The following is a 6,417-nucleotide window of genomic DNA, read 5'->3' as shown; positions in this document are numbered from 1 at the left end:
CAAATCGGCTGCCAGGCCACCGGGAATTGTCCCGGTTCTGCCGATGGCCAGTCCGCGCCTGATTTCCACAGACACGCAGAACGTGCAGGATTCATATATTGTCTTTTCGCGGCTTAATATTCACAGACACTAGTCCATATCGCGTTTTGATTCAAGTGCACTGACGTACTTTTGATTTATTCGTCCAAAATGTGGCATATTCCGTCTGCGTTAGGCTATAGGAATTCCGTTTTTACGACTGGATTCTATGAACCAGTCTGTGATTTCCGCATCGCGGAAATTATAGGGCCGTATGTCTCACAGTAGTCAGCGCAATTTGGGAAAGAAATCAATTAAATCTGTATGTGGAAGTGTGTAAATATTCAAATGTAATCCCCTTTGTAATCGTTAACATTTTCATAAGTAACTAATTTAATTACACATTATTTCTTAGTAACTGTAACTGATTACAGTTACATTTATTTTATAATTAAATTACGTAATGCCGTTACATGTAACTAGTTACTCCCCAACACTGGTGCCAACACAACCCAAATGAAGATGATGTGAATTCTCCTACCAGTTCTTTGAACTTCCTGGATCAGAACTACCAGGAGCTGCACCAGAACTGCCTCACTGAAAACACACTCTACAATGACGAGTTCCCTCCAGACAACAGCTCCATTGGCTTGTTTGTTGATTTGTCACCTGACGTGGACATATCTCAAGTTGTGTGGAAGCGGCCATCCGTATGTAATCATTACAGAATTCTTTGTATATAAATATTTTAACGTTCTACCATAACGGCTTTCACAGCTTTGCCTGGAATTATGAATTACAAATCTCTTCATTGTATGAGCTGCTACATGTCCATGTTTTGATACTGAAGGAATTGCACTCAATTTTCTCTTATCAGGAATTGGTGTCAGACCCTAATTTAATTGTAGATGGCGTGTCCAGGTTTGACTATGCACAGGGAAGTGTATTAGGTAAGTTTGAGTGTATTCTGGTATCATACTGTAGATGCTATGTCAACTATACAATGTGTTGTGGACCAATATTTGTTCTCAAACCAGGTATCAACTCATGTCTCCTCTTAATTTAAATGGCATTAAGCACAATATGATGGGAAACTAGTAATAATATACAGCATTATTTTTGACACATTTTGTACATATTTCAAATGTGACTTCAGATATGTACATTTTTATTTATTTAGGAAACTGTTGGTTCTTGAGTGCAGTTGGGGCTCTAACTTTTGAGAAGGATATCGTAAAACAGGTCATGCCAGCTGAACAGTCATTCACCAAGGATTATGCTGGGATATTTCATTTTAGGGTGACTATAGTAGCTGATGATATTTCAACATTTATTAATTTTCTCACATTATAATTTCTTGAGCACAAGAAAGTTTTATATTATATATTTTCCATGTTTGCAATTTATCACAGTTCTGGCGATTTGGGAAATGGATTGATGTTGTTATTGATGACCAACTTCCAACTATTTATGATGAACTACTTTTTGTGTGTTCAAAAACATCTAATGAGTTTTGGCCTGCCTTACTGGAGAAAGCTTATGCAAAGTAGGTACCATTATTTTGAAAAAAAAAAAGTGTCCTGTTTATTATCTGTCAGTTGAATAGCTAAGGTTTAAATTGACTTACAAGTGTGCTGAGGAGTGAACTCAAATAAACTGTCTTTACAGGGTGTGTGGGTCCTACGCTGACTTGCATGCTGGTTTAATATCTGAGGCCCTGATGGACTTTACTGGTGGGACGCATATGTATTATACACTGAATATGGCTCCTGCTGAGTTGTGGAAAATCATGAAATGTGCATTCAAGTCAAAAACGCTTATGGGCTGTGGCTCTAATAGAGTGGTAAGAAAGACCTCACCAAATCCTGGATTACCTCCAAAGATCCACAAAGTACCATATATTTGTTACTCCTCTCCAAGGACTGAATATGTTAGATTGAATATAAATGATCCTTATGATTTAGTTTAGTTTAGTTTTCTTTCATTAATTTGTACATTTGTACATGATCTGCTATGTACTTTTATTAAATGTTTACATTTGTTGTTTTTTTTGTATGTAACATTAGACACCTGAAGAAAATGAGTTACTTCATGGCATAGTTCCGGAGCATGCTTACACAGTGACGGGTTTTTGAGGTAAGACCACACAAGCATCTGGCCTTTTCGGTTAGACTTATATTATAACTTTTGTTAATAGGACTCTTCCACAATTGAATTGAGATTCAGGAACATTTTTTTACCCTTTAGAGGGCAGTAGTATAGGCATCCGTCAGTCTCAGGAGACCATAGAGCATGTCATATGAAGATCACCGGTACAGAATCCAGATAGATGGATAGGTCGGGTCCTGGCCTTCCTCCGTAGCTGCTTAGCTTGAGACTGATATTTGAGGGTCTCCACAAAGTTGGAGAGGCTTTTGTGCACAAAATATCTCCACTTCTAGTCTGTCTGAGACAGCAGCTTCCCAAGAGTTTGGGTTGATTTCGAGGGGCCTTGAGATCTCATTTACAGTACAAACATCTTTGCACCTCATGTGGGTTCTATGTGTTGAGTAATACAGAAGATCCTTCGGAATGCACCCATCACCCATTCAGACAACATGTCCCAGCCATCACATGCATCTCTACTTGAGAAGAGTGTACGTGGATAACATCCCTGCTCTCTCAAGGACAGTGCCGTTGGAGATCCTGCCAGGATGCCCAGGATGTGATGGAGGCAACACAAGTGGAAGGTGTCGAGTCTACTTTCTTGATGAGCATGCAGGGTCCATGACTAACAGCAATAGAGAAGCGTGCTGACCACACAAGCCTTGTAGACCTGGACTTTGGTTCCCGTTTGTCAGCTTATCATTGGTCTACACTCCCTTTGTCAGTCTGGACAGGTATGTGGTAGCCTTCCTGATGCGCCTGTTTAGCCCAGTGTCACAAGGAAGAGAATCAGAGAGAGATGATCCCAGGTTCACAAAGTTGTGTACAACCTCAAGTTTGGAGTCAGAGTTTGAGATGCTGGGTGGAGGATTTACATCTTGTCCCATGACTTGCATCTTCTTTAGGCTGAGGGCTTTAGTCACACTTGGTTGCATTTTGTCCCTAAACACTCTTATTTCTGGCCTTTGAATTGAGTGCACAAAATGTTTATGTACTCATTTTGTGTTGAAAATAAAATGAAGAACAGGTGAAAAAGTATATTAGTAAACACAACTGTGGTTCATTGGAAAAGTGTGCCTGGCGTGGCGATTTCTGTGATCGTGGCTTCAGATTGGTGGTCCTATGTCGTACAGTGAGAGAGGTTCAAAGATGGTCATTGTCATGGTCTTGCGACCAAAGATAGCTTGCAATAATTTTTTGACAGTGTCAGAAATTCAGCATGATCATCGCACAGTGTGTTTACTGCTACGACCCACATTTACTGACCAGCCAATAAAAATGAGACATGAAATCAATGCGACATGGCGATAAAACATAAAAATACTTACCTCAAGCTCTTAACCTTTCCTCTTTTGCCGTTTCCACTTTTTTACAGCACACATAAAAACTACAACTGCCAAACTGTGATTCGTCATGCTCTTTTTGTTTACCTCTAGCGCATGCTGATTTTACTCTATAGTAACGTGCATTATAGCCTATGAGCCACTAGGTATCATCATCGTACAGTCTACATGCATGTCATACCCAAGTTTATTAGATCCATGTCGCACAGTGTCATTTGTAATGTTCTTATAGGATTGCTAAAATCGTGCAGTTTGTAGAAGGCTTTAAACTCTGCCCTAAACTTAAATGATTAACTAAAAATGCATTTGCTGAAACAACTGTGGCATTTTGTCACAGCCATCTGCTGGAATGCCCTTGACAGCCACCGGAGGGTCTTGGTCATTGTGAACATTGCACTTGAAGACAGTCAGGTGTTTAAAAGACACTTGGGGCTGATCTCAAGTTTGACAGACCCACCACTGATTTCGGCCAGAGCAGTTGGTATCTCAAGGGCCTCAGCACTGGTTATTACAGAGTCTGTTCCATTCCATGAGTCCGCTCTGGAACCTGCTCCAGTCCAGGAGCCTTCAGAATCCAATCCAGAACCCGCACCAGCCCAAGAGCCCTCAGAGTCCACTCATGAACTCGCTCCAGTCCAGGAGCCCTCAGAGTCCACTCCAGAGCCCACTCCAGTCCAGGAGCCCTCAGAGTCCACTCCAGAGCCCACTCCAGTCCAGGAGCCCTCAGAGTCCACTCCAGAGCCCGCTCCAGTTTGGGAGCCTTCAAAGCCCACTCATGAACCCCCTCCAGTCCAGGGGCCCACAGAGTCCACTCCAGAGCTCTCTCCAGTCCGGGAGCCCTCAGAGTCAACTCCAGAGCCTGCTCCAGTCCGGGAGCCCTCAGTGTCCACTTATAAACCTGCTCCAGTCAAGGAGCCCTGAGAGTACACTCCAGAGCCCGCTCAAGTCTACGAGTCCACTCTAGAGCCTGCTCCAGTCCGGGAGCCCTCAACGTCCTCTCATGAACCTGCTCCAATCCGGGTGCCCTCAGAGGTCCACTCCAGAGTCCACTCAAGTCTACGAGTACACTCCTGAGCCCGCTCTAGTCTATGAATCCGCTCATGAGCTCATTTCAATCTACGAGTTCATTCCCGAGGTCGCTCCAGTCTACGAGTTCGCTCCAGAGTCAGTTCTGGTCTATGAGTCTGCTCCAGAGGCTGCTTCAGTCTAAGAGTCCACTCCAGAGTCCACCCAAGTCTACGAGGGCATTCCTAAATTCGCTCCCATCTATGAGTCTACTCAAGTGCCTCCTGAGGTAGCAGCTTCCGCTGCAAAACCTCCCAAGGTGGCGGCGCGCTTCAGCTCTCTGGGCTGTCGTGCCCACTCCCGAACTCTCTCGAGGTCATCTGTCTCATAAGCTCCGCTGCAGTGCTCTTCAGCTCCGTCAGCTCCACTGTGGGGATCTTTGATCCAATCTGCCTTACTGTGGTGGTCGTCTGTTTTCCCTTGGGTATCTTCGGCTCCGTCTGCTCTGCTGTGGTGGTCTTCAGCTCCGCCCTGGTGGTATTTGGCCCCGCCCTGGCCTCCTGTGCTGCCGACCCCGCCCTGGTTCCCTGGTCTACCTTTGGCTCCAGGCCATCTTCCACCACACGGGCCTGGCCCACCATCCCTCCCGCTGATCCGCCTACATTCCTCCTACCTCTTGGAATATTTTGATACTTGGTGGGGCATCTGGAATCTGATCCTTAAAGCGGGGGTCATGTCATAGCCATCTGACGGAATGCCCTTGACAGCCACCATAGGGCACTTCTCCAAGATCATTGCTTCTTGCATTGGACTTCAACTCCCATCACCCTTTGCCCGGACTATCAAGTCTCATTGCCTCCAGCTGTGTGTGATTTTTAGCTCACCTTTAGCTCACCTATATATATATATATATATAATTGTCCGTTAATGAAGAAGATTTCCGTTTTAGAGTTGAAGGAAATGTCTGTATACTTACAGCTCTGGAGATGAAGTTAATGTGTTCATGTCCTCATAAATTGAGGCGAAGACATTGAAAACAGTGAGCGTCATATGTGTTTGAGTTTGTGAATCAGACGAAACTACGCCATTCATTCACAGACAAACGCAGAGCATGCAGAATTTTTAGCGACATGCGCTGACTTTTGCCAATTTTATTACATAAACAGAAACACTGTTAAACATTAAATTTAATGTGCTGAGCAGTGGCGGCTCCTGCAATTCTCTCAGGGGGGGCAAATGTTTGCATGATTAATGAGGATAGGTCACCCATTCAATTGATAAATTAACGGCTAGTTAAAGATGTAAAGGAAACTGAACTACTAGTATTAATTAAAAATAAACTGACTCTAACAATCAATCTCTTGCTCTCCTTATGTTTCTATATGCGTGTTAACACAATTCAGCAGAAAATGAAGACTGAAGCCAGAATGTGGTTTTCCAAAAAACGTTTTACTTCAATTTCAGTTTAATAAGAAATAACTGAAGTCACATAAATCTCTATTTACACAACTCACTTATATTTCACTGCGCATTTACAACATTACTCACTTATATTGCACAGCTCATTTGAATTACACTGCTCACTTATATCACATTACTCACTTATATATCCTTGCACAAGTTGAGGTTACGCATGATGATGAAAGCACGTTAGTGCTAGCCCTCCCGGAACTCATAGAGATTGCATTGCAGTGCCTGCAGTTCGAAAAACATTATCTTTGTTTGGAAGTCTATGAGAGCACTCGGGGTGATTCTCAGTCAGACAGAAATCGCCCAAAAAGGGGCGGTACTACACAAAACAGGACTCGACGCTGATTGGACTATTTAGAGGCAGAACAAACAGTGAAACCTAGCATAACACTGTGGTTGAATGTGAAAGAAAAAAAATCCCTCCCTTTCGCGCTAT

General features: G+C 43.3%; 1 pseudogene; it reads left to right on the top strand.

The window, feature by feature from the left end:
• The window catches only part of LOC107679811 (calpain-2 catalytic subunit-like), a 12,229-nt pseudogene that overhangs the window by 1,746 nt on the left and 4,066 nt on the right, over positions 1-6,417 (top strand).

Source organism: Sinocyclocheilus anshuiensis, unplaced genomic scaffold (assembly GCF_001515605.1).
Source record: "Sinocyclocheilus anshuiensis isolate Anshui unplaced genomic scaffold, SAMN03320099.WGS_v1.1 scaffold676, whole genome shotgun sequence".
NCBI lineage: Eukaryota > Metazoa > Chordata > Actinopteri > Cypriniformes > Cyprinidae > Sinocyclocheilus > Sinocyclocheilus anshuiensis.
This window is presented reverse-complemented; position numbering and strand designations above follow the sequence as displayed.